Source organism: Anser brachyrhynchus, assembly GCF_964034855.1.
Source record: "Anser brachyrhynchus genome assembly, chromosome: 3".
Classification (NCBI taxonomy): Eukaryota; Metazoa; Chordata; class Aves; order Anseriformes; family Anatidae; genus Anser; species Anser brachyrhynchus.
Genome location: NC_137696.1, coordinates 35,590,739 through 35,618,152, shown reverse-complemented (window position 1 = coordinate 35,618,152; position 27,414 = coordinate 35,590,739). Strand labels below are relative to the sequence as shown.

General features: G+C 41.9%; 1 long non-coding RNA gene across 1 annotated transcript; it reads left to right on the top strand.

Moving 5' to 3' along the window:
• The first annotated feature begins 1,408 nt into the window (after positions 1–1,408).
• Positions 1,409–26,702, top strand: LOC308192130. The gene is made up of 4 exons (XR_013948583.1): positions 1,409–2,769; positions 25,806–25,932; positions 26,022–26,088; positions 26,230–26,702. It is a non-coding gene; the product is annotated as an uncharacterized lncRNA (long non-coding RNA).
• The last annotated feature ends 712 nt before the right edge of the window (positions 26,703–27,414 follow it).

Genomic DNA, 27,414 nt, shown 5'->3' with positions numbered 1-27,414 from the left:
GGGCCAGGACTAAGATGAACTTTCTAAGTTTGTTTCATGTTCAGAGTAGTCAAACTTGAGGAAAACAACCACATTGCAGGGGAATGCAATGTACAATACCAGTTATCAGGGTAACTTTTGCAGGCTTGTACGCCCATGGAGAGAGACTTGTGCCTTTGGCTAAAAGGCTGGACTTAGACATGAGTGAACATCAGCAAACACAAAACAGAGCTGTTCACTCTCATGCTGGGAAGCATCACAGATGCAGATCACAAGTTCAGTCTCTTTTATACACTCAAAATTCATATAGCTCATATCAAGCTTCTTCATCAAACATACTAGTTTATTTGTGGAATGTCATAAAACCAATAAGGAAGTCTGAGTACCTGCTCCTTCTATCCCAGTCCGTAACCCAAGGACTTGAAATGTGAAAAATTGCCTGGAGGAGAAGAAATATTCCTTGATGAAGTTAGAAATGCATGGCATTAATTTCTTCAGGGTATTACTGAAACAAACAAACAAACAAACAAACATATATTTTTAAAAGACACAGGTGAGATTGCAAGTGATGTATGATTTTGCTGTTCATTCCAGGAAATATGGAACTTATTATCATAAGTGAAGCTTGAATTGCAAGTTATTGGTCCCTGGGGTTCATTGTGTAAACAGGTCACTTGCTGTTGAATGAGACACTATGAAATAATTAATTCCTTCTCCAGAGTTGTCTTAATGAGGAAAGCACACACTACAAGATCTTTAAAGTACCCTTTGCACAAGGTTACAGTACTGCTTGTATGAGAAGCACCAATTGCATGTGAAAGACTCTGATTTCAGATTAATTGAAAGAAAAGGAACATAAAAGCCTGAAGCTTGGAATGGAAGGACGTTTGTTTCCAAATTTGCTAAAAGGCTTGGGTTCAGGGAGCTATGAAGGTTCAGCTTAAGGTCAGATCTGAAACTCTTAGGTCAGTTCCAAAAATTTTCTTTATATAACTTCAAACGGGCTCTAGTATGCTTAACACAAATCTGTCTGCATTTTAGCTAGATAGTGAAGTAGTGCTGAAACAAGTGCTGCAGCTGTCTGGGTGTATGGGTATTGGGAGTGTTATCTATGAAGATCAACAGAGAGTGTCTATTTAACTTAAATACTTAAACTTTGGCACACTGATAGCCCATACCTTGCTGAAGTGGGACACTCTTCTAGATGTATGGGTACTCAGGTACCTGCAACGTAGACTGAAATTAGGTTCCTCAGCAAGGTGGCTGGATACGCTTCAAAAGTATTGAAAATTTGACAAACAGTAATAAAGATACTTCAGACAGCCTTTTCAGCTTTCAATAGAGTGCTGGGTGCTGTGTTTTTAAAGACATCTCTTTCCTGGTCAGGCTACAGGTCCTACTTTATATCTGCAATATTCATCCGGGAAGATGAAGCACATATGGTTACTGCAGTCAGTGGAGATGAAGTTTCTCTGTTCTTTGCAGTCATTGGAAAGATGGGTGTTGTCATAAGGCAGTTAGACTTACAATGGGGGGATTTTCTCTTGGAGATGGCTCTTTCTGTCCATCAAGAAAGAGGCTTCAAACTATGAGTGTGCTTTTTTTAGTTATGTGAAGTTGGATAGGTGAATACCAGTTTCTGGTATTGAATCATTTGAAGAATTGGTGCTGTATAAATGGCTAAGCCAGGTTCTCAAACCATCAGCCTTAATAATTTGACAGGACAAAGCACAGACCATGCCTTTCTTGAGAGTGTTGCCCATGTAAAAGGCAAAATATGTTAATTTGGGCCAGTCTTAGTTATTCTAAAACGTTAGAAAAGGCTTGTGTACTATTGATGATAGGTAGGAATAATTGTTATTTCAAACAAGATGTAAAAGACCCCTTTAAAAAAAAAATGAAAAAATCCTCCTCTTTCTCTACTCACTGTTTTGACATTTTTCACCTGAATCTTCCAAGTGTGCTTTAACATGATGGAAAAAGATCTTCCTGAAAAGAGGAAGAAACAGCCTTATGTAGCCCCTGCAGCATGGTGTCTTTCAGATATTTGGTTCAAGCAACATTAGTCACAAGCCATTACAATAGCTGGCTGCAAGTGGTCTGTGGCTGCAGCTAAGCAGGAGCTGGGCACTCAAGGCAGAACCATGCAGTACAAAGCACAGCATTTCTGACAAAAGAAAAATAAATCCCCAAGTCGCCGAGTAAATATTGTTTGCATGTATAGTTCACCATGGCTGGCTACCAGGAGAAATAAAACATGTGGAAGACAGTGCTTTTAGCTAAGGGTACACAGCTTGACTTAGATAATAAAGGGTGATGGTACAGGATCTGGAGCAATAAACACCATATTTTAATGAATAATTTTTTGAAATAACAGAACACAGAGTTATTATAAGGGTTATCTATTTCCATCATCAATCTGTTGTGTTTTTGACAGTAACCTCTGCCTGGATTTGTTTGTATTATCATTATCCTAGGAGCTTTTAGAGAGGTTGCTAATGGCTTGTGATTCAAATGCACCTGGAAAGTGCATGTTTGTTAGCACCTTTGCATCTGAAAGGTGAATAAGGAGTAATCATGAAGTCAGTATATAGGAGGGGAGAGTTAGCTCCCTACTTCCTTTTATCTCTCTGGGAGGGGATAATTAAGAAAAGTATTAGTTTAGATGAAGATCAAGAATAGGTGGGTTTTTCAGGAACTCTGTTTTCTGCTACTTTCTCCCTAGCCTGCAGTTCTCACCTAACTGAGAAAATCAAAAAATGCTCCATAGGAGCTTCTTAGCGTGACACAGTGAGTAGTTCTTGCTTTTTCTAGGGGCCTGTTACACTTTTATTCAATGTTATCTTAGTGGGATTTGTTTGGAGATTTATGTTTGTTTCTAAAAGTCTTATTGTTCTGTCAAGCTAACATAGTAAGCCCGGTCCCCTTCTTCAGGGGATGTCCCAGTTCTTTGCAGCTAGTTAACTCCCCAATGTTGCAAAATGGGTCTGTGCTGTCTTTTCTCATCTTATGCCAGAAACTTTTGTTGTTGGCTTAAGAATTAGAAAGCTTAAAATGTAGGAAACCTTCACTGTTATTGATAGCTTCTCTCTCCTTAGTGTACAGGTCTGCTTTTCCTTATAAAATCACCAGTTTGGGGAGGGGAAGAAAAGAGGTATTGGTTATAATCTGTGTCTAGACTCAGAATGGACCCTGATATCCTTTCAAGAAGAGTGGCTGATGCCTTTGTTAAATAAGGGACTTGCTTTCCCTGCTCATCAGGTTGAGCTGTTATGTATGGTGTGGAAAGAGAGCAAAGGTGTTTTTTGTCCTAAATCCCTAGTTTGAGGCAAGTAGTTAGAGATAGCATATGAGCTAACCTCTCCTGCACATGCATCCTTGAGTTGAAAAAAAATGAGTGTGTGTGATGTAGAAATAGCAGAACACTGAAGAAATAGTATTTTGTTCAGCCCAGCTTGACCAGTGGGCAAAATCCAAAGCTATGAGTACTTGCTGAATGGGAGCTTTGTTATCTTATGCTCTTCTTCTCAATGTTTGTACAAAATGAAAATCCCTGTGAGTGAGCATTGGAGGAAAAAGAAAAGCTTTTCCCCTCTGTACCTTGATACCTGGGAAGAAGGTGTTGTCTCTCCTCTTTTAGGTGAGGAGGAAGAGGACAAGGGAGGGGTGGAATTGTTTTGTTATTGGAGAGAAGTCTATTCTTTTCCTTCTTCCAACCCTGCTAGTTCTTAATCCATCCTGAGCCCATAGATAATATAAAAACCTTTCACATGCAAATATGTCAATTTATTTCTACAATAGCAAACCAGTGAGGGCTGAAAGGGAAGCCACTGTAATGCTGACAGTTGTATTGTTCTGAAACCATTCTGCTTCTCAAATTCAGGAGCAGTCTAATCAATGGCCATTCAAGGCTTCATCATCCTGATGCTTCTCATCTTTCTCAAATCTTTCTTTGTAGCAAAATTGCTGACATGCTCACCTACTCAGCTCCACCTGACCATATTACATCAATCTGGATGTCAGAGTCGAGGAAGTTTCTCTTCTCCTACGGCATGAGAAATGCCTTTACTTCTCCTCCCCCAATGTCTAGAGCAGCATTGTGTCAGGAGAAAAGAAGAGGAGGGCAGGGCATGCATTTTTCTGCATGGCTTTTTTTGTCTCTCCCGCCACAGGGAGATGCTGTTTGAGAAGGCAGCCAAGCTTTGTATCACAGGCTTGCCAGAACGGATTGTTCCACATTTATTTTGCAAAGAATGCATCTCAGTTCAACGCTTTTTTCCTACTCATATGTAAATAGAAATGGATGAATGTACTCGAGTGTTCTGCATGGATAAACTATAATAAAATGTTCAGATCCTTTCCTGAAAATAGTGCCTGTGTAGAGGGCTTGCATATGTAAGTTAGGAAACTAAAGGACCTGCTTTATACCACTCAGTTTTGCACCCTCAGCCAAGTTGAGATGACATGATATTTTTTTTGTGCCACCAAGAAAACCCTGCAAGCATCAAGTCTTGCTCCAGTCTGCAAGCAGACTGGTGGCATGTATGGGGCACTGAAGCTACGTACTCCTGACTGCCAGCGTAGCAGTGTTTCTAGGTCTGAGATGGCTTGAGTCAAGTCCTTGAGGAAGAGTCTGTGCACAACACATCTATGTTAGGGGTTTGCAGGGCTGGACCAGGACTCTGTCCCTTCTGCCCTCTCAGGATGGGCTGCTTAGGAAGGGCGATGAATGGGGGAAACAAAGGAGGTTTGGGGGATTGTCTGTTCAGTGCTGCAATACCTGCCCCAAAGCTGCCAGTACTTAATGTTCTCAGAGGGACTTCTATTTGTGTTTCAAGAAGCTTTGCATATATGGGGAAACCTCTTACCGATTGGAAAAATGAGAATTAAGGGAGATGCAAGGAAGGATGCTCTTTTTGTTGCGACTCTGAAGTCAGATAGATGTGTTTAAATCAACTTGGGTGATAATAAGCAGAACATAATGACAACCCTAGTTTCCCAAAATGTAGGTATACTGCTCTGCTGAAGGATTTTACAGCAATATCTGTGAATATTTGTTCTGCCTCTGTCTTGAACGTATCTTTGTGGATGTACCTTGAAGCTGAAGTCAGCAGCTTTCCTCTGGGAGGCTTGGTTAATTACACAACAATTACACAAGAGGACCCATGTGGATTTTAGCTGTGGCCTTTTCTTAATGCATTTTAAAAGCAAATACAAAGCTTACAAAGCCTTGAGTTAAGCCCTCTGAGGCTTTTCTCAACAGCTGCAACAAGTGAGTGTGCAAACCTCTGTCAAAGCGGAGGATCCCTCTGGGTGTGTGCACTGGAGAATTGCAGAAAGGAGGAAAAGCAGCTTTAAGCTACCTTCTCCCTCCTCCCAGGCATTCTTTCCAGAGTTCAAGTAGTTATAGAAACTAGGAAGCCATCTGGTTATGTCAGATCTTGGCAAGCAGGAGCATGACTCATGATTTATAAAGAGGCAGCTGGTAAACAAGGATGAATTCTAACAGTGGGCAAAATATTACTTTTATTGATATAACACTATTCTTATTGTTACTGTGTGTCCTATTTCCTCCTACCTGTAGAGGTTTATGTGAGAAAACTATTGAAAAATAAAGTGGCTTAGAAGGTAGCAATTTCCTAGTGGCCAGTCCTAATAGTTTCCAACCATCCATCCGTGAGATTGTGTTAGCATTCCCTGCAAGCATTTATGGGCAAGTTTCTTTATAGAAAAAATTTCTGACTTGAACTTTTTTTTTATCCAGCACAGTATGTGTTGTACCAGATATTTCCTATATCTGGATAATAAATCATTTGTAACTGCTGCTTATCAAAGTAATTCCTATTTCTGAACAACCTAAATCACAAGTTCCTTCAAATCTGAACTCTGACCATTTCCCACCTCTTGGCCTGGAATCTGCAAAATATCTGTAGTCCCTTTTTAATCTGTAAAGGAAGCAGCAGTTGTCTGCTTATATTACATTCAGACTTACTTGAGACTTTGACAACATTCTGCACTTCTGGAAGACTACTTCTGTTGTAGTTGATGTTGATCGTGGAATTTCTATGAACACCTTTTTTAATTAAAAAATTGGGTTGTTTAAAAAGAAATTGATTCAGTGCCAGTTAATTACTAGAAAATGGAGAAGCATGTGCTTCCTGCCACAATTAATTAGTCCACTGGATGTTTCCTAGCTCACATATGCCTGTATTCTAATTATGTGGAGACAGTTTCTGCCATGAAGCATTAGCATCCAACCACCAAGGAATATGTACACTTCCACAAGTCTCATCTGCTGGGTCAGCTGTCAGAAACAAAGATGGTGAAGACTTGTTAAATCACGTTCTCCAACCCTCTTAGCTGGCATCATTTTTCTAGCCTTTGAGTTCTTTGTTCTCTACCTAACTGATCAAGGAAGGGAATTTCTCTGAGGGGAGAAATGCATCTGAATTTGTGGGCCATGACCTTGCAGATATGCAATTAAGCCATGCTGAAAACATTGTAATAACCCTAGACCAAAGAAAAAATATCCAGTACAGAGCTTGGGAGTGGCAAAACTTTCCAAGTACATAAGGTAAAATGTGGCAGTAGGTATTTCATTCAGACATTTTGCTGTCATAGTTGATATGTTTTTATTCTTTTTGAACTAAATACAAGAGACTAGGGGGAGGGAAGGGGAAGGGAGGAGAATGTTTTGGTTTGTACCTGAGAAGGTTGACAAATGCAGCTATGGGGAATATTCAAGAGACTCTGCTAATGACTTTGTTTTTGTTTGGCTTCCTACCATGCAAAGAGATCGGGAGTTGAGGCAGATAAGCTCCCAGACCTTGGTTGGTCAGGTTGGTCAGGTTATGTGTTGCACTGCAAGGATGAATGGCAGCTACAGATTCTTTCAGGTGGGCAGAGCTGTGTGGCTGGAAGACTTGTACTGAGCAGTGCATGAAAAGCCAGGCTGATCGATAGGGGCCCAACTAGTGACTGGAACCAAGCATCTGTCAGACGTGCCCAGAGAGACTGCTGGACAGAGGAGTCTCCTGGAGCTGCATTTGGAGACATAAGGCTCACAGCTTTCAGCCTCACCTCAAAGTAATGTGCATTTCACAGTCCATTTCTCTATTTAACTTCCTTCTTGATCTACGATCAGTTCATACTGATTAACTCTGCAGGTCAATATTTAAAGTACTCAACATCTAGGTAGCCAAGCGCACTCCATTTGTCTATTAAACTTATATACCTCAAAGATCTTAGTTACATGTATTGATTTTTTTTTTTTTTTTGAGATACAAAATTTGTACCAATGCCTCACCCTATATGGAAAACAGACCCTTCAAGAACTAAACCTGTTTCCTCAAGGAGACTGGAGGCTGCAGAAAGCAGGTCCTAACCCTCTGGGGGAGTGGATACTAGAGATGAGCAAGCAAGTGGTCTGGTGGGACAGGCAGGGAGAATCAGTGATGGCAGCAAGAGTTTGAAACCCAGGAGGTATATGAAGAACTTTGTAATTCTGCTTTTGTGCTGTAGCTTCACCTGGATATTTAGTCTCAGAGGAAGAAGAATGCACAGGTAGGTTTAAACAGGGTATCATTTTGTATTCACTGATTACGTTTCATTCTGCCTCTCTGGCGCAGTGGTAGTAGGTTGCTGTGGAAGATGGCAGTGGGCAAATGTGCTGTGTGACCAGACATGACAGAAGGCTGCAAATAACACATGGTGCTGGTTAACTTCTTGAGGAATCCAGGTCCTGACATCTTGATTCGCAAGGTTCACAAGCAAAGACAGGTGCTTTTCCTGTAAGAGGCAGAGGGGAAAAATCAAGGGCTACAGCCCATGGCAGTACTTTTTACTTCCAGAATATTTTAAGCAATGGGTCTGCTGAGCCACAAAAAAATCTTTTAGCTTCCGTTAAAATTATAGCTGTGTAATATACCTGAGACCATAACGAGAAACTTAAGTGTTGATATTCAACATATAACTTCTGTTTGGAAGTAATTAGCAGGCGTAATCTGTGTTTGCTGAAACAGGATACAAAATATGCTGAGACTGTTAATTCTTCCCCATGGAAGTGGCCTGCTCCTGAGAGCAGTCTGTAACTCCAGGTGCCATGTCCTCCCTTGGCATACATCTTGCCAGGACTGTAATTTTAATTCTCTAAGTAGATGTTTTACCAGATCAGTGAACATCTTTGCTCTTGTCAGGGAATCTCAACGTTTGACATGAGATTTTCATTATGTCCAATATCATTCCTAGGAAGGTGCCTAACTGGGAGGTGAAGACTTCTGCCAGAAATGCAGGAAACCAAACTTCTCAAAAGACACATTTTTTCAGTGGTATATCATTTATGGCACTGGTCAGCAAAGCATTTAATCATGTACAGAAATCTCATCCAGTTCAGCAAAGCAATTTTCTGTATGTGGGAGCTCCCCAGCTGTACAATTAGGATAGTAGAACTTCTCTCTGCTCTATGAACTTATAGGGTTTATAGATGAACTTATGAGTATATGTCACCAAGATAGGAAGAGTGGTAGTTATTATTCATTAAGCTGCAAAATGGAGGCTGGGGGAAACAGTAAAGGTTGGGCACCGGATGAATACCATGTCCATCACTTTTTATATTATTTCTTTTATTTCTTAAAGATCTGACAGCTGGAGGCATGTGATTAAATGTTATTTCCTACATTTCAAAACCAAGTAAATGAAATGCAGTTGCTGTCCTTGGCTATAGGAGAGGAAAATGTGAAGACAGGGCTGGCATGTTGGCTCAAAGAGGAGAAAGCAGAAGCTGAAAGCAAATACATTTTGATTTCTTCTTAAGATCTTGCAGTCTTTAAGTCAGTGTCATGATTTCAAAGGTGGTAAAGGGATGTCCAGAATCTTAAGGAGGTCTGGGGGACGGATAATTAAACAAGATCAAGTGTTAAACACAAAAAGTTAAAGCAAATGGTTTACAAATAGTTTTGCTTCTTGATAGATTGCATTATGTTAGTTTTCAACCCCTCTGGTTTTACCTGATCAATTAATTCTTACTGCTTGGTCGTGAGTGCAGTACTTGGTAACCATCCTCTAAGCTGATATGATTGTGTTAACCAGCTAAACAAGCAATGCAGTGTTTTGGGAGGAAGAGAGGAATTATCCGTGTAACTCTAAGACCCAATGGCTAACCTATTTCTGCCAAAACAAACACATTCTGTCCCACTTGGCAAACTAGAGGGGAGGAAAAAAAAAAGAATGAAAGTGTAGCAAGTTGACTCTTATAGCAGCTGCTCTCTTTGGATCTTCTTTGAATTTGGGCAAAAACCTCTGGGAAGGGCTCTACTGGAGAATGCATGCAGTGCATCACGGCTAAGAAAGCCTGCAGGCAGCTAACCAGCAGAGTCTGTGCTTGATTTGCTTCAAATGTCACCACTCCATAGAGCTACTGGCTGTAAAGTCAGACTGTTCAGTCTATACTTCTGACAGCTGGTAGAGCATTTCAGAAAATGAGGTGGAATAAGGTTAAAGTGTCTTTCATTCTCCTTCATCTAGAATGAATGCTTGTATGTAAGACTACTTTAAAATGGATGTTTGGGAAGATTTCTTGTTGTAGTATTTCTAGTTTTTTTTTTACCAGTTCAGAGGGGCCAATGCTGTGGTTTAATGTGTGCCAAGTACTCTTTCTTACTCTGGGCATGGTGATTCCAAAGACAAGTAGAAGTTGGTGCAATAAACAAAAGCATCCCATATTGATCCTCTTAGCCCTTTGCCTGTCACATTTTTTTTCTTTGCCACGTTCACTCTCACTGATATTGTATGTAATCTCTTGAATGTCTGCAGTGAGGACCTACGAGGTGTTTACCTTAAAGTAACCTGCTGCTGTCTTTGTTCCATCTCTTAAGTATCTTTAAGAGATACCTGGACTCGTCTCTACCTTTCTTCATTTCTGGCTATTTCTTTCTGTCCTATCTTCTGAGGCTATGAGTTTTCTTTCATTTACTATACATATTTTTAAGGTATTAAACTCTGATTTTATGCTCTCTTTAACTGTCACCTGCTCCTTCTGTAGTTTGTTGACAACTTAATTTGTCCTTATATCACTTTATGGTTGTCTTTTATGTCTTTCCTGTCCTTGCCTTTTTCTGAAATTTAAAGAGAATATAGAGATCCTCAGTTCTGAAGGCTCTGTGCATTGTGGCTGTGTAGACTGGCATCTTCACCTCCCTGCTTTTCTGGGTGTTCTTCTGTTTTGTGCATCTGAGAATAACCTAGGAGTATACAGCCGTTAGCCCAAATCTACTGTCGGTTGTGTCAGGAAAATGAAGATGAGGAGTGAATGAAAATAAAACTGCTTGAAGCTTCTGGGGCTGCCTTTACTTTTATTCTGAAGATTGTTAAAAGAGAAGAAATAAAGCAGAGAGATCAAGGGTAGATCAGAAAAGCAGTTTTAAATTGGAGAAAATACAGACTCAGAGTGATGTGTTCTGTTCAAGGTCCCAGCACTGGCTGCTGGTTTTCTTGGGTAGAGTTGGTTGGATGATGATAGTCAGATTTGACTAAGGTGCTGATAGATTGATCTGTTTTGTTTGTAATATTTCTGAAGTGCTTAAGGGAGTTATATCTTTAGGCCTTCAATGATAATTCAAGTAGAATCAGAAGCCCTGAAATCAGACAAATCTACTTAATACCACTGAGCTAAAAATCTACTGAACATTTGCCTAGTGGTAGTGTAATACTGCTTGTTTAAACAATGTGACTATTGTTTAAGTTCTGACAGTGGACCTGGGTCAAGTGGGTAGTCAAATGTCTGCATACTAAGGAGGTTGAAATCACAGGTCTGTGACTTCATAGGTCAGTGTGAGTGAGTGAATTTCTGCTCCTAAAGTGTTACACCCATCAGAAGTGACAGAAAAGGTAGCTTGCATAGATCTAGTTAGACAAGAGGAGCAAGGCCAGAACTCATGACTTTGGTGATCACACCAATGGAAAGGAAATGAAGAGGTGCTTTGACATCAGAACAAATCTGGATCATAACATTATTTGGATGTCATAGCAAAACAGCTGGTATACAAGTATGCTGTGGGATCCTAAGCAGAGTACTGGGGCAGGGATGATAGTGGTTTTTGGCATGAGTTGGTCTTCTGGCATTGGAAGAGCAGAGTTCTAAGGTACACTCAACTTCAGTATGCTCACCCATCTAACTTTAAGCAGGCATGTAATCTTGGCAGATCTAACAATTCAAGAGACCCTTCTGTCCCAAATCCCCTAGGTTTTCTGTTACTGCTCCCTTAGTTCAGCTAATGGAAGCTCTCCTCAACTTTTCCTGTGCAAGGTCAGCCAGGTTAAGTTACTGATCAGTTGCCTCTGGAGCAAACCCATGTGCATTCGGTAGAACTGTCTAGCTGTCTGCACAGTAATAAATTCAGAGTGCCTGGGAATGTTTACAGACAGAAAGTTCAGTGGCAAGGAATGACTTTCACACATGCTGATATGTGCTTTTAAAACCCCATCACAAGGGGGCGCTGTGCAGAGCCTGGGTGTTAGGAGTGATTCCTCAGGTGCTGTACAGGCAGAGCAAAACTTGAATCCCATATGTGAAAGGACTAATTTGCCTGGGCCAGCAACATGTCAGACTGTTTCCTCAAATTACTAATGAATGATAAGAGTGTATTGTCTGGGAAGGTCAGCTGGTTTGTAGATGCACCTGTGCATTATAAACAAAGACATCATTCAGGGAATTATTTCTTCTTAGTATACAATTAAATGACCTCCAGAAATCCCTCCCAATGTCAGGCATTCTGTGATGATTCTGCAACTTAGTACGGATTCACTCTATAAAATATACGCATCACAACAGAAATAATTGGAGCAGGACCTCTTGGCATGGTTGTTTTTCAAGCTCCTAGTCATTTGGAACCATCTTCAAAACTCCTTATTTGTCCCTAATATTTCCTCTTTTCTCACCCCTCCTTTCACCTCTTCTAGTTTTCTTTTCGTTTTGTTCAGTGCTTTAGCTTTAGAATAAGCTGCCATAACTAATTAGAAGCACATCAGCAAGTAATTTCTGTGCCATCCGGAGCTCTTTCATGCCCATTTGGAAGAGGCTTACTGGCCAGGAATAGCTAGCTGTTGCTACTGCAAACATGAATCAGATGTTGCTCCATGAAAGGGAAAGCAGTTACGGCTGTAAATAAAACAGCATGAAAGATCAGAAAACTGACCTAACAACTTTAATAATCGGGCAGTTTTTGCACTTTGTTTTGCTGAACTCCTCTTTTTGTAGATTTTTAGAAACAAATTATTTAAGTCACCCAGGCTATCCCTAGGGCCAAATTAAGATGTTCTTCCCTTGTAATATATTTAAATCTTGTCCAGTCTTGTTTGGAGACATTCAAACTCCTGAAGAGAGATGAAGCACAATCATATTTCTCAATAATTAAAGAGTTGCTGTGCATGAAGTTTCATTCACATGTTTATCTCTTCAGATTGTTACTCCCTTTAGATGGGGAAAGTGTTATGACTAAAAATAAAATAAAAATAAAAGCTGCCCTGTTTGTGATACAACTAATCAAGAACTTGTTCAATCTGCAGCTTCCCTTCTGACAGAGGGAATGCATGAGTCAGCTGATGACCAAATCAGCAGTTTTCTACAGAAAGGTTTGCTGCTGGAAGCTGTCACAATGGTAGTGGGTTCATTTCAGTGAAGCTTCCTGAACAAATGAATGTTTTACTGGAACTGTCACTAAGGAGACATGAAAGATGAAAAATCAAAGGGTAGTAGAGATGGGAGAGCAGGAGAAAAGAAGCAAAACAGCTGAGTGAAAAGCTTGTTTCAAATTCTGAACTTTCTCAAAGATTAAACCTATTTGTGCCTGTAGTATTGATTCTGCCCCCATATTTAAAATTAATTTTGATGCTGTTCTTCAAAGAAATCTGAAGGTCCTAGTCACTAGGAATGACCCCAAAATATTTATACTATGCTTTCAATTATCGCTCCTGTAGTTTTGTGTCCCAGGTGTTTTTAGACACAACTGAACACTTGTACATTAGTGACTGGACCAAGGATTTAGACTTCAGCACTTGAGCTATTCAGGGGAAGGTAACTTTCCAAATGCCAGTAGTGGCTTGAATTGTCAGTTTCTTTTCCAACTGATCAATAAAAGCTGCTTTGTAAATACCGTTAATCTCTCATTTATGTGCATTCAAGCTTAGACTGAGGACTAGAGCATGTACTGTTAGGCTGATCAGATAAAATGATTTCCTTAGGATGAAAGATGAAATTGGCTGTATAGCATGCAGTCCTTCAGTGAAAGAATAGCCTGCTGCTTCAAGGCTTCAGCATGGTGTGGTAGAGCTTATGTTTATGTAGCTCTTTTCCTGCTGCATTTTGTATCCCTTAAGTCAGGTACAACTAGAAGCACAACTGTGGCACTTGTTGGTGTCACCACTTTAGCTCTGTAAGGAGAACATCCACTCCACTGCTACTATATGTATAGATATGGTATATAGATGCATACAACAGGACTAAAATGCAGCTCATGCCATTTGAATTCAACATACTGATATTATTGTTTTTAGTACTGTGCAACTTGTCTTACTATTCAGATTCAGTCTTGATAGCTTAATGATATACCAGCATAGCAGGTTTATGTGCAAGGTCTTGGCAGTGGGGGGCTGCAGGGGTGATTTCTGAGAAGAGTCCAGCAGCTGCCCCATGTTAGATAAGGGCCAGTTTCAGCTGGCTCCAAAAGGACCTGCTGCTGGCCAGAGCTGAGCCAATAAGCGATGTTTGCACCTCTGTGAGAGCATATTTAAGAAAGGGGAAAAAAGACTGTTGCACAACAGCAGCTGGGAGAGCGAGGAGTGAGAACCAGCCCTGCAGACCCCCAGGTCAGTGCAGAAGGAGGGCAGGAGGTGCTTTGAGGCACCAGAGCAGCAGTTCCCCTGCGGCCTGTGGAGAGGCCCCTGGTGGAGCAGGCTGTCCCCCTGCAGGCCATGGGTCCCACACGGAGCAGATCTCCACGCTGCAGGCCGTGGAGGAGCCCCCGGTGGAGCAGGTGGATGTGGCCTGGAGGAGGCTGCGGCCCATGGAGAGCCCCCGCAGGAGCAGGCCCCGGGCCGGAGCTGCAGCCCGTGGAGAGGAGGCCACACAGGAGCAGGGGGTCTGGGGAGAGCTGCCGCCCGTGGGGGACCCGTGCTGGAGCAGTCTGCTTCTGGGGGATGGACCCTGTAGTATGGAGCTGTGTGGGAGCAATTCTTGAAGGGCTGCTGCCAGTGGGAAGCCTATGCAGGATCAATTTGGGAAGGATGGCATCCTGTGGGAGGGACCCTACTTGGAGCAGGGGCAGAGAGTGACCGTAAAGGGCCAGTGGAGGCAAAGTGTCAGGGACTGACCACAGCCCCCATTCCCCTGTTCCCTGCACCGCTCAGGGGGAGGAGGTGGAAGAGGATGGATGGGGGGTACGTGTTTTTTAGTTTTTCTTTGTTTTTCACTGCTCTGTTTTTTTTAGTAAGAAGTAATAAGTTACATAAATCTCCCTATGCTGAGTCTGTTTTAACTGTGATGGTAATAGCTGAGCAATCTCCCTGTCTTTACCTCAACCCTTGAGCCCTTTTCATCATTTTTTTCCTGTTCCCTCTGAGGATGGGGGAGTGACTGGTTATAGTAGAGCTCAGCTGCCCAGCTGGATAAAACCAGCACAGCAAATATGTGGGGGGGGGGAGGGAACAAGCCCTTGGATGTGTGCTTTCTCTCTGCAAGTGTTGTGATCATTAGTTTTTTTCTCCCTTAAAGAACTGCTATTACTTATATTTAAAAAGAAAAACAAAAGACAACCAACTCCTGTTGCAGTAGTTGTCTCAGGAGGGTGGTAATACTGCATGGTGGTTTATTGCACAGGGTCAACAGTTCAAGTCCACCGCAGCTCATTGTCTCAAGACATTAAAGAAAACGGAGTGCATCCTCTCTGCCAGCTAACTCATAACATATGCATCCAGTTCACCATTGCTGCTAATTGTCTCCCTTAGTTGTCAAGTTCAGTAGAGAGGCCAAAAGGTGAGGGAGACTATGAAAAATGAATTACTCTCTCTTCCTAATAACAATCCCATTAAAGGACGTTAGCAAGGAAGTAGGTGTATGTAGGAAAGTGATAGTACGCATCATCATTGCTTTTACATCAACACCCAATATTGTTTTCCGGAGCTGTCAGGCTAGTTCTCTCCTAGGAGCACTACGTAAAATATTTATTTCTTTTTCTGTTGAAGAGAACTAGTTAATGAGAAGGCCGAAGAGTATGCTGTGAATGGCACAAGTTCTTTTAGTTTATTATTAACTTTAAAAGGGGGAGGAAAAAAGCAGGCATTGGTGCATTTTTCTTGGTGTGTATAGTTATATGTATATATACATACCTGTAGTCATACTCTATTTGGCTTGCACATAGGTCTGGATTATCATGTAACTGAAACAACTGTCTGCTTTTTATCTTTTTATATTAGCTTTTTGCATTGGATTTTTTTTTCCATTGGATGAGTTTGCTCTGGGTGGAGGGATGGGGGGGGAAAGCCAAGCTGATCAACTTTGCATTGCTGTTTCAGTGAGACGCTAGGAAGCAAACCCATTCAGGGTAGGCAGAGGTGACAACCTGCAATCCTAAGCATAAAAGGGTGTTTTCAAGAAGTAGTCATGTCTGGTTACAGGGAACTACTGCTCTTTCTATTTTGGGCCTGCTGAGATATGCAGGAGAGAGAGTGATGCTAGTTTCTAGAAGCTGGTTGTGTGCACGCAAATGCAAAACGAACCAATTTAAGATCAGAAACGAGCTTTCAAATATGTTTCTTGTAATTGAATTGTTCCAGAGGCCCTTGTGTCATCCTGCATGGCTAATGCCATTTGTATACTTGTTCCTTGGCTGTAGTCCTAGGAAGGAAACATAACCAGGTAGTTGTGTTTTCCTAGAGGAGCTTGTCCCAGAAGAGTAATTTTATGATTCAGTCTCATTAAGTGTTCCTGAGATACGAAATGTCTCCAAACATATCCATGAATGTTCTTCAGGTTATATAATTTCTTGCGGAGCTAGAGAAGACTGCAAAACCTGCACAAGAGATCCCCTTTAATGAAAATTCTGGATGTCATCTCCAAGCAATTGAAAGAGAAGAATGTTATGAGGAGTAGTCAGCATGGATTTACCAAGGGGAAGTCGTGCTCGACCAACCTCATTGCCTTCTATGATGACATCACCAGCTAGGTAGATGGGGGCAGATCAGTGGATGTCATCTACCTTGACTTTAGCAAGGCTTTTGATACTGTCTCCCATGACATCCTGCTAGCAAAGCTGAGAAAGTGTGGGATAGAGGAGTGGACAGTTAGGTGTGTTGAGAACTGGCTGACTGGCCAAGCTCAGAGGGTGGTGATCGGTGGCGCAGAGTCCGGATGGAGACCTGTGACTAGCGGCGTTCCCCAGGGGTCGGTGTTGGGTCCGGTCTTGTTCAACATCTTCATCAACGACCTTGATGAGCGAATAGTGTCTGCCCTCAGCAAGTACGCTGATGACATGAAGCTGGGAGGAGTGGCTGATGCGCCAGAAGGTTGTGCCGCCACTCAGCGAGACCTGGACCGGCTGGAGAGATGGGCAGGAATAAAACAAATGAGGTTGAATAAGAGTAAGTGTAGAGTCCTGCACCTGGGAAGGATCAACCAGATGTATCAGCACAGGCTGGGGGACAACCTGCTGGAGAGGAGCTCTGAGGAGAAGGACCTGGGGGTCCTGGTGGATGACAGGTTGACCATGAGCCAGCAGTGTGCCCTCGTGGCCAAGAGGTCCAATGGGATCCTGGCGTGCATTAAAAGGAGCGTGGCCAGCAGTTCAAGGGAGGTGATCCTCCCCCACTACTCCGCCCTGGTCAGGCCTCACCTGGAGTACTGTGTCCAGTTCTGGGCTCCCCAGTACAAAAAAGACAGGGAACTCCTGGAAAGAGTCCAGTGGAGGGCCACAAAGATGATACAGGGCCTGGAGCATCTTCCCTATGAGGAAAGGCTGCGAGACCTGGGTCTGTTCAGCCTGGAGAAGAGAGGGCTGAGAGGGGATCTTATCAATGTGTATGAATACCTGAGGTTTGGGAGACAGAGGGATTTGGCCAACCTCTTCTTAGTGGTTTGTGGGGATAGGACAAGGGGCAATGGCCACAAGATAGAGCACAGGAAGTTCCGCACCAGCATGCGAAAGAACTTCTTCACGGTGAGGGTGACAGAGCACTGGAACAGGCTGCCCAGGGAGGTTGTGGAGTCTCCCTCTCTGGAGATATTCAAGGCACGTCTGGACGCCTACCTGGGCAGCCTGCTCTAAGGAGCCTGCTTCGGCAGGGGAGGTTGGACCCGATGATCTTTCGAGGTCCCTTCCAACCCCTTCGATTCTGTGATTCTGTGAAAATTGAATGGTGATGTATCATGATCAAACATAGATGGTGCACTTCTGTCCATGTGACTGGGAAGTGGAGCAGATCCTGAAGTCTTATGCCCAGTGTGAGTGATGAGGAGACAGCAGAGACAAATATTCAGGTTGACTGCAAGGTTTTGTCATTTCTGGTCTGCAACTCTTGAAAACAATGCTCTCCTAATCACAGTGATTTCAGACCAGGCCAACAGGATTCATGCTCTTACAGCAAAATTAACTATTTGTGAAGAGTTTGTAGCAAACCTAGACAGGCAAAACAGAATGGTTATATTTGTAAACCAAAGGTTCACCTACTCCAGTGCTCTGCTTTTTTTGTTGTTGTAACTAAGCAGCTGTAACTGTTTTTAGCTGTAGAAGATGGTTGGAAATGAGCAAGAACAGGATGAACATATTTACCATTTGTTATCCTTGTTATTTTCAAAACCTCTGATTACTTTTAAACCAGAATCCCTGAGCTAGAGGATTTTTCTGTTTCCTAAACTCTACTGATTTATTTTATGAATGGATTCAGTCCCCTGCTTGACCAATAAGAGTATAGCATCCTTTTTATCTTCCTTCTTCAAGGAATTCCACAGCTCTGCCACAGCAATGTGAAGACCTGCCTCTTTGTTCTTGCTTTGAACCTAGCTCCTTCCTTGCTTGTCTGTTAATTCTTGTGGTGGAATAGTCAGGCCTTAACCTACCTTCCTCGCCTTACTTCTGACTATGTTATATCCCTTCCAGGCTATTTTTTAGAGGAGTAGTGATGTGGTTTTAAGCAGACCTCTGATGTCTGTCTTCTCTCTTGTGCACTCTTTTTGCTGCATGTGTGCTCATCAGCCTCTTTGCAACTGCATCCTGTAAGAACAGGTGAGAAAGTTTGAAGCATGTGCATCAGATATACAACCTTGACTTTTGCACCATCATTGAGGGATAAAGCTGTTGAGCAGTCTTTCACTAAATACATTCCTCCCAGGGTAGACGAGTTATCCCATTAATATGCCAGACAGGGTGGGATTTCTTCCTAATAGGACCTCTGCATGCATTTCCATAATCACACAGATACAGGCACTGGTTTGGAAGGCAGCACCTTCAGATCCTGATGTGGCTGCTAAGCAAAGCTGAAGTGAGCTGACAATGACATTCCTGAGCTTTCAGCCACAAGCAGGCTTGTGCAGCTTGGCACTGGAGTACGCAGTGAGAAGAATGTAAAAGGTTTGGAGACAGCCAAGGCCCCTGCATTGTTCAGTATGAAATTGCCCAGGTGCAGTCATCTGTTTGGCAGGTGCTTTGCTGACGGGAACAGCTTTTCTTTTGAGTGATGAAGAAATGCAGGGGGACAAGAGTTAGTGTTACTAGTTTCATCTGTAATTTTTGCTATTGCTTTAAGTAATTTGTTACAGACAGGACAAAAAGTGATTTTTTGCCTTACTTTCTATGTTTTGTTGATGCATATTTATAAGCATTCTACAGAGCTAGTGATGGGCAAGCAGAAAATTGGAGATGCCAGACTGTTAAGCAAACTAAGAAAATTGATTTGGTAGGTGTAGAAAACCTATACATGCTGTATCCTATCCTTGATATTTTGTGGCTGTTACATAAACATTCTTTGCCTTAAATTCAAAAAAAAAAAGTCAGAGACCAGTAAAACTCCTTGCTGTGGCAGGGAAGCATAAGCTGGTGGTTATTCCCTCTTCAGACATCAGGACTTCAGAGTCTAGGGGATGCACCAGATGCAGAGGTACAAGGAAGGTTCAACTCAGCAGAGTGTGTGTCTTTTGACAGTTTGTGTTGCAGGCAGGATTTTACATTTCTTTCATCAAACAACATCATTTATCTGAAACCCATGTCCTTAATAAAGGCTTCAACTATGGCTAATCCATAGAAGATGAGCAGCAGCATCCACCATGTTATAAAAGACAAAACGAGTCATTTTCTGTAGGTGTAATTTAGGTGCTTAAACCCAGAAAATGTTTTCTGGTAATAGATTGCAGAATCATGTGGGTATGTAACTGGGAGGTAGATGCTGAAATGGGGAAGAAAGTTATGGGTTTTATGCAGTCTGCACCCACAACTTCTGCACACCATCTGCAGAACCTCCCATTCCCTGGTGTCTATGCATGGTCTAAATTAAGTTTTTGATTTTTCATGACAATGGCCTATATTACTTTAAATGATTTAAGAAACAAATACGTTTCAATTGTTTGAGAATACAAAAATCTCTCCTGCTCCAAGCTCATACATGACCCAGTGATTTTCTCCTTTAAAAAAAAAAAATGGAGAAGAAAACAGGGAGCTGAGGCCCATCAGAACTATGTTTATCAAAGCAAGAAATGAGTTGCAGTAATCAAGGTCTCCTTATAGAAAAAGCCTGTAACGGTGAAATGGTATTTTGAAGGGTGACTTACTGGATAAAGCTTAAAATGATGTTTTGTGAGACTAGGGACTTGAAAAGTCATCAGGATGGAGGCCAAGCAAGGGACTTTCCCACAGACTGCAGAGAGATGTTGGGCTTTACAAACAAAGAGCACAGAACCTGGAGTGCAGGCATCAGTGTGTCCCACTCCTGTCCTTCCTCAGTGAAGGAAAGGGGCCTTAATAGATCTATATCCCAGCAGCCTAAAAACATCCTGCCCAGAAACACAGAAATATCTTAGTAGGGGTGTTGTTGGAGTGGTTGTGGGGTGTTGTTGATGTGTGCTTAAAACAAAAAAAAACCACAAAACCCAAATAATGATTTTAATTCTCTGTAGTTGATCCTAGGGGAAAACTCAGGAGCCACGTATCTTTCTATATTTAAGAGTTGAAGCGAAATAGCCTTTTAATTTAACTATGAAATAGAAAATCTGTGCTTGCTGGAGGGAGAAAGAAGCTCTGGCACTACTGTTTGAATTCATAATTCCTCACCTTATGTTATTTGGTTCTCAGCCATTCATCAGGACCTTCTATTCTACAGTCTGGTGCTGTTCTAGACAGAAAAAGGTGTTTTCCTCCACATACCCTTAAATGTGAATTAAAGAGGAGAACTTAAAAACACTTTGAAAAGCATTAGACTTGGAGAGGCATCTCTGATTCTTGCCAGGCATCATCAGCGAAGTGGGTGGAAATATCTCTTTATGACTTTCGACTCGTGTGGAGGGAAAAAGATGCCTCCCCCTTCCCAAAAAGGTTACTGCTCAAAAGTGAGCAGCACAGCTAGTGAAACTTAATGAGACGGCTGCGCTTTCTGCCAGCTGGCAGCAGACCTGGGAGCAGACTTACGCAATTAGTGAAGTTTCTTCTGACTCCTCTCTTCTGCTCTCCCGTACCCAGAACCTGGTGTCTCTGACTGTGTATGTTACTATAGCCACAAAGTCAGCCTGGGATCATCTGCTGGACCAGACAAGCCACAAAGGAGCCCTGGCTTGTTTGCTCCCAGATAAGTGATTTTATCTCATACGAAAGTCAGTGAAAACTTTAACTTTTCCTTCTTTATTGGAAGAAGCAGTGCTTCTTCTGTGTAGTCAAAGGACTGGGCTGGTGTTGAGTCCATTGCTATGACCTCCAACAGAACAGAAGCAAAATCTTTATCTTGTGGCAAGATAAAGTCCAAGTCCTTGTCATGAAAGGCATGGAGCTGTCAGGGAGCTTTAACTGTTATGTGCCTATCTCTAGGTCCACTGTTAAACCTGTTCCACGGTGACATTACTATTTATCACCCTAGGACTGCAGTGTTCTGAGACTGCAATGATACGAAAACACCTAGCCTGCATAATTTGCAGTACTGAATGAATCCCCAGTGTGTTGTCAAGGATTTAGGCCACTTCAGGAAGTAGGTCCTACTTACTGGTGTTACTTCAGGTTATGCCCATTGGGAACTTTTCTGGAGGTTTGGAGGCGAAGTTTGAAGCGAGTAAGATTTGGGTATACTTACTATCTCTACCTTTGCATCTTTGATCGTGTGGGCAGGTGGGCTACCTTGTGCATCTGAAAACTTGTCAACTACATGCTCTGTTTCAGTAACTGAGCTTGTAAATTCTGGGACTCTTCAAACTCTAGAAATTCATTTAGTAGAGAAACTCTATCCCACAGGAATCCGTGCATGGGGTGATAAGCCCGCCTTATTTCCAGGCATGATAACTATGAACTTCAATAGATTAGAAAGTAAAATACCCTGGTGATATTGGTGTGAGTTAGGAAATATGCCTAGAAATTTAGTTTATCCATTTTTTTCTTCATTAGAGCTGAGTTGTTATGCCTTTTTTGATCCCACAACAGTCATTAGAAGTTTCCTTTACTTGGATTACTAGACTAAATACCTATGTCCTTAGGCAACACTTGTACAAATGACACTAAGTTACCTTGGCTGGAAGGAATTTCTAAGATAGGAAGTAGGGAGAAGACGGTGTAAAAAAGCTTTGAATAATAGCTGAAAGAGGCAGAGATAGTAAAATGAAAGGGCCCTCACACTTTAATTAAATTTTTGTGGATAAAGGACAGGTTGCCATTTCACAGACAAAAACAAACAAAAAAAAAAGGAAGGAGCCAGAAAACATTGTCCAAGTGCAGTCCAACAGGGACCTGTTTACTAATTGGAGTTATTTGCAGGGAGTTGCTAAATGCTTTGCTGACTCAAAATGGAATAACTGTATTTTAAATTGCCAGGACTTATGAACCTCCCTTGAAAAACTGAATGAGCCATTAAGATGCCTTGCTAAGAAGAGCCTTCCTTGCCCTGAGTCTTTAAATTCACTTTCTGTCCATGTCCAACCCTTTGGCATTATAAGACAAAATAAAACAATGTGGCTGAGAACTATTGTGTTCAAGGCTTCAGATTTTCAAGAGATGCATGATTGTGTATGAGGTATCATCTATGAAGTCCTTGATTCCTTAAAAAGGGGATGATCTGCCTGTGGGCCATATCTTGAATTCAGCTGGCATCCAGACACTTTGGGGTATAAGAGGAACCAGAACTTCCTCAGCCGTAGTTTTATGCAACCATATGTAAAAGCATTTTGTGAACAGATTGTAGCAGGAGGTGGCTGCAGACAAATCAACTGTACTGACTTCTGAAATTTTCTTGTTAAGATTGATCTTGATTTATCCAGAACCAGTTTGGCCACTGGTGGTTTGGGATTTCCTTTGCTTTTGTTTGCTTTTCATTTCCTCTGGGTGTCTTGTGGAATATGGAAAGATTTAGTCTTTTCATATACATTTCAGCTCACTGTAGAGCTGTGTACAGTTATATCTGCATAAAATTTGTCATCATTGTATTAAAATATTGTTCTCTACCAACTACATATGCAGTTCAAGTCCCTCTTTCATAACTTCATAACTTGCACTTTAAGTAACTTCTAGACTGAGCAATGCCTATTAGCTATTGCTACCAAACTGGAAGGAATATATTTGGCTTTGCCTCTCATCTCTTATCAAAGCAGTAGGAATTTAAAGGCCATCCTATTACTGTTTTCAAGGTCCAGTAGACATGTAGCAAGAATAAAGATCATTTTTTTAAAAACAATCTAATTCTCCACCCGATTGCTCTTCGTGCTTGATTTGTGCACACAGCATAATAATGTTATTAAGGGTAATCAGTACTGCCATCGTTACTCAGGCAAAGAGAAGCTACCACAATATTAAACAGCTTTTCACATTTGAGTCATGAAATAATGTAGCTCATAGAGCACCCCTGTGGTGTTAAATACACTGGAGAAAAGCCCAGGCCAAAACTGTCTTAGGGTCTGAAAACACAAACTTTTTAATTATAAAGGATGGTAGGTAGAACACAGACATGAGCAGCAACACCTTCCTGAGAAACCAATGCGTTGTGCTTGGATCTAATTTTCAGATAACTGTTACTGTATGTGCTAGACATATACCCATACAAGTATTGATTGAATATGTAAAAATGATACGAGATAGCAAAGTAAGTCTCTTGGGAACAAAGGACCATATGGGAAATCCAGATGTAATGTCACTCACTTCTCATGGTACTTCCTATCTGCATTGAGAACAGTAGAATACACCATGGAGACAGTGTAGAAACATAATACATACAGAACAGGTTAAAACTGTCCATTTTTTTCATTTGAAATTTTTAAAACTTTATTTTTGCAAATTACCTTTCCAAAAAAGTATTCTTATTTTTCATTTCAGAAACAAACCAAAAAAATTTCTTCCTCTATAAATTGAGGGACTGAAAATAATAAACTAGATGGAATCAGATTTGCCCCAATAGAGGCTGTTCTGTGTTGTTTAGCTGTATGATACAAGCTGTGGCAGTCCAGTAGGCCGTATGTCTTAGATAATGATGCCCAGCCTTTTTTATTTGCTGTATTATCAAAGCAATAGAGGCTAACGGTGGTGTTCAGGCCTTTTTACTACCAGTGTATGATAATAGAAAAGACACTGGAATTGTTGAATTTTCTTCTAAAATTTAAAGAAAAAAATCACAAAGCTTTGAGGAGTTTCGAATGTATGCAAAATGCAAGAAATTACATATATTGTCAGAGCAGGCTTACTGACTAAGGTAATATAGTCCTCCATTTACTTTAAAGTGTGTTAGGCAGGTAGCCAACAGTCTACTTTCCCTATCATAAGCATCTGCTTTAAGCAAACTTTTGTGATCTTGAGTCTTGCAGTCTTCTCTGACTGTATGGGCTGCCACAGCCAAACTCAGTGATGTGATTTTCCCTTCTTGATGAGATTTTCCATGGCTCTTTGCTTAAGGTACTTCCATTGAAAGTGCTGTTAATAAATGTGGAGATTTCTCCTGTAACCATCTTTTTCATTTGATTTGGTGCTCAGGTTCTTAATAGGATTCATGCTATGCCATACGGTAACAGGGAATCACTACTCTGTATGTCTAATCCCTGGAGTTCACCGAACTCAGTGGGGATATTTCTATTGCCTTCAATGTGCTTAGGATGAGCACTAGTGACGGCAGAGTTTCTTGAATACATTGTAATGAATCTGAATTCTTGGCAGCCCTGAGAGATAGATATCACTGCCCCAGTTGTGCTGATAAGGAAATAGAAGTCTGGAAAGTTTATGCTTTCCAGAATTGTCTATGATCATAAAACAGCCCTGCAGATATGCTGAGAAGCAAACACTTGTCTCCAGTCCCGCCTTACCTAGAAGGCTACTCTGCCCCTTTGGCACCACACTGGCTACTATCAACTTGCTTTCCAGATCTTCACAGAATGAAATAACAGCCCTGACAGCTGCTCCCTATGTACTCAGCTTTGCAATGATCTTGCCTTGCTCATAGTGTGTGTCCAGCAGATACTAAAGGTCTACCTGAATACCTGAAGCAGCAGCTGTACTGCTGAGTGCCTGGGGATCTTTCATCCCTCCCTGATCTGGCTGTGGTGGGATAGAGGCAGGGCAAGGAGGGTGGCTCACTGAAATGCTGGGTCCAGATGCAGGTCTTTAATCTTCTCCAGCGGTTAACCCTGCTGTAGTTTCTCTGTAGTGTTAGCTCTGCGCAGCAGAGGGCATGTGCATTGTTAGTACTATAGAGTTTGTCTGTGGTAACTGAGGTGCAAATACAAACCTTAGGACAGCAAATTCATGAACAATGTGGTATTTGGTTAATTGCTCATACATACAGTAATATCTTTTTATTGTAAATTGCATGATCAGGCAAAGCATCCCTCAGGTAGGGGCAGGCAAGCAACTTGGTCTGTGTGAAAGGGTGTTTGATATGAAGATGTATCAGGCTGAAGTAATGTTTATTTACTGCAGATAAACATGGTCAAAATATGCATCTGCTTCCAGAATAATCTAGAAACTCTCTGAAGTGGCAGGACACACCTAACAGGTCACTATGTGGTCAGTGTGTTTTCTGCATGCCAGAAATCCTGCCTGATACGTTTGGACCATTTTATGTGGGCTTTTCATGTAAGCATTCAAGTCAAGCAAAAATCAGTTAATGCACTGGTCCCAGCACCCACAGTGGTAGGATGGATTAAAAAAAAAATAGGCATGAAGATTAAATGATTTAAAAAGAGTACTCTTCCACTAGAATATTCCTAACAAGATGTGCAGTGTCCTTGCATGAAGCAAAAATCAATATGCACATCAGATATGCAAGCTTTATAGTACTGTTAAAAGGGAGAGGGGGGAAAGGTGGAATCCTGAATTTCCTATATTTTGCAATTATTCAATAAGACGCTTCATCAGGGAAGCCATTCTGCATAGTGTCATTTTACAGTCTGTTCCGTGCTTGCTGCTCAGCTGTCTGATAACTCAAGGTGCTGAAGTTGGAAAATCTCTGGATCCTGGTTCAGCCACTGTGCCCACTTCTGTTCCACCTCCAAACTCAGGTGGAGCAACTGCCTTTAGGGGTCCAGCCTGAAGGCTTCTGCTGGGCTGCGTCTTTTGGGGTTAGGGGTTGGAGTGTTATAAGCTTGCTGCTCTGAAGGGCTTAATATTTCCTCTTCTTAGGGGAAGAGCTGAAATTTGGCTTCCTTTCCTTTTGGGCTGTTCAGATCAGACATTTCTCTGTAAATTGGATACCTCAGCTGAGAAGGAGATCATCCAGGTGAAGCTCAGATTTCTGGCAAGTCTGCAGGTTTGACTCCCTGTTAAGTGGTGCAAGGGGTTTGATTGTTCTGACCTTGTTGTCAGGAAGGATGCGCATTGATTTTTTTTTTGCACAAGCTCTCAGGGGAAACAATTGTGTTTAATGCCTGCCTGCCATCTGGCTCTCCTCTACCTGGGGAACGAGGTGAGTGTACGTGTGTACATTTCTAGAAATGGGATTACACTAGCACAGAGTGCTAACCAAAACAAGATCTCTGCAGTACTGCATATGCATACTGCATAAAGATAAGAAACACCTGAACATGTTAGAATTAATGTATTTCAGGTAGAAGAGACCTACAAAGATCATCAAGTTCAACTGCCTGACCGCTTCAGGACTAACCAAAAGTTAGACCTTGTTTTTGAGGGCATTGTGCAGATGCTTCTTGAGCACTGACAGGCATGGGGCATCAACCACCTCACTACCAAACCTGTTCTTGTGTTTGACCACCCTCACAGTAAAGAAATGTTTCCTCATATCCTGGCACAGCTTCTTGCTGTTCCTGCATGTCCTACCATTGGTGTGGCCAGGGGGAAGAGACTGGCACCTCCCTGTGTGCTTCCCCTGCTCAGAAGTTGCAGAGAGCAGTGGGATTCTGAGCCTCCTCTTCTCCAGAGTGGACAACCCAACTGCCCTCAGCCTCTCCTCACAGGACATGCCTTCCAGCCCTTCTGCCAGCTTTGTTAGCCCTCCTCTGGATGCTTTCAAGGGTATTAACATCCTTATTTTTTTTTTTTTTTTTACATTGTGAAGCCCAGAACTGCACACAATACCTCAAGGTGAGGCCACACCAATGCTAAATATAGGAGGAGAATCACCTCTTTTAACCAGCTGTCTGTGCTGTGTTTGCTGCACCCCAAAATGCAGTTTGCCTTGGCTGCTAAGGCATACTGCTGGTTGATGTTGAGCCTGTTGTCTGACCAGCACCCCAGGCCCCTTTCTGCAGAGAATGATAGGGAAGAGGAGGAACAGACACCAAAAATGAGTGTATTTTGCACAGAAGGTCTGTGGCTGCAAACACTTTCAAAGTCAGAGCCCAGTGGGTTAATTTCAAGAGTATAATTGCTCTCACTGTATGTGTTTGTGTATCCCTCTGTAGTGAGCCAGTGCTCCCTATGGTGTTGGAAGGAAAAAAGTTTCTCCAGAACAGCCTGAACTTAAATCCTGTCTGTGTTTGTGCTGTTGTTTGGGCCCAAGCTTGTCTTTCCTTTTTTTTTTTTCTTCCCTCTCATCAAGCATAATATCATCATCCCTATCTTTTTGTCCCCTTCCTTCCTAAAAACTATAATTAACATCTTAGTCTAACAAAGTGGTAATGCCCAAGGAATTGCTCCTAAGCCATCAGAAGTGGCTTTGGAGCTCTCTGCACCATATTTCTTAGCTTGCTAGAGTTTAGCAACCGGTTGAGTATTTGTGGCTAAAGTGAAGTGGCTGAGGAAGGGTGAAGGTAGGTGGTTGCACTGAAACTCT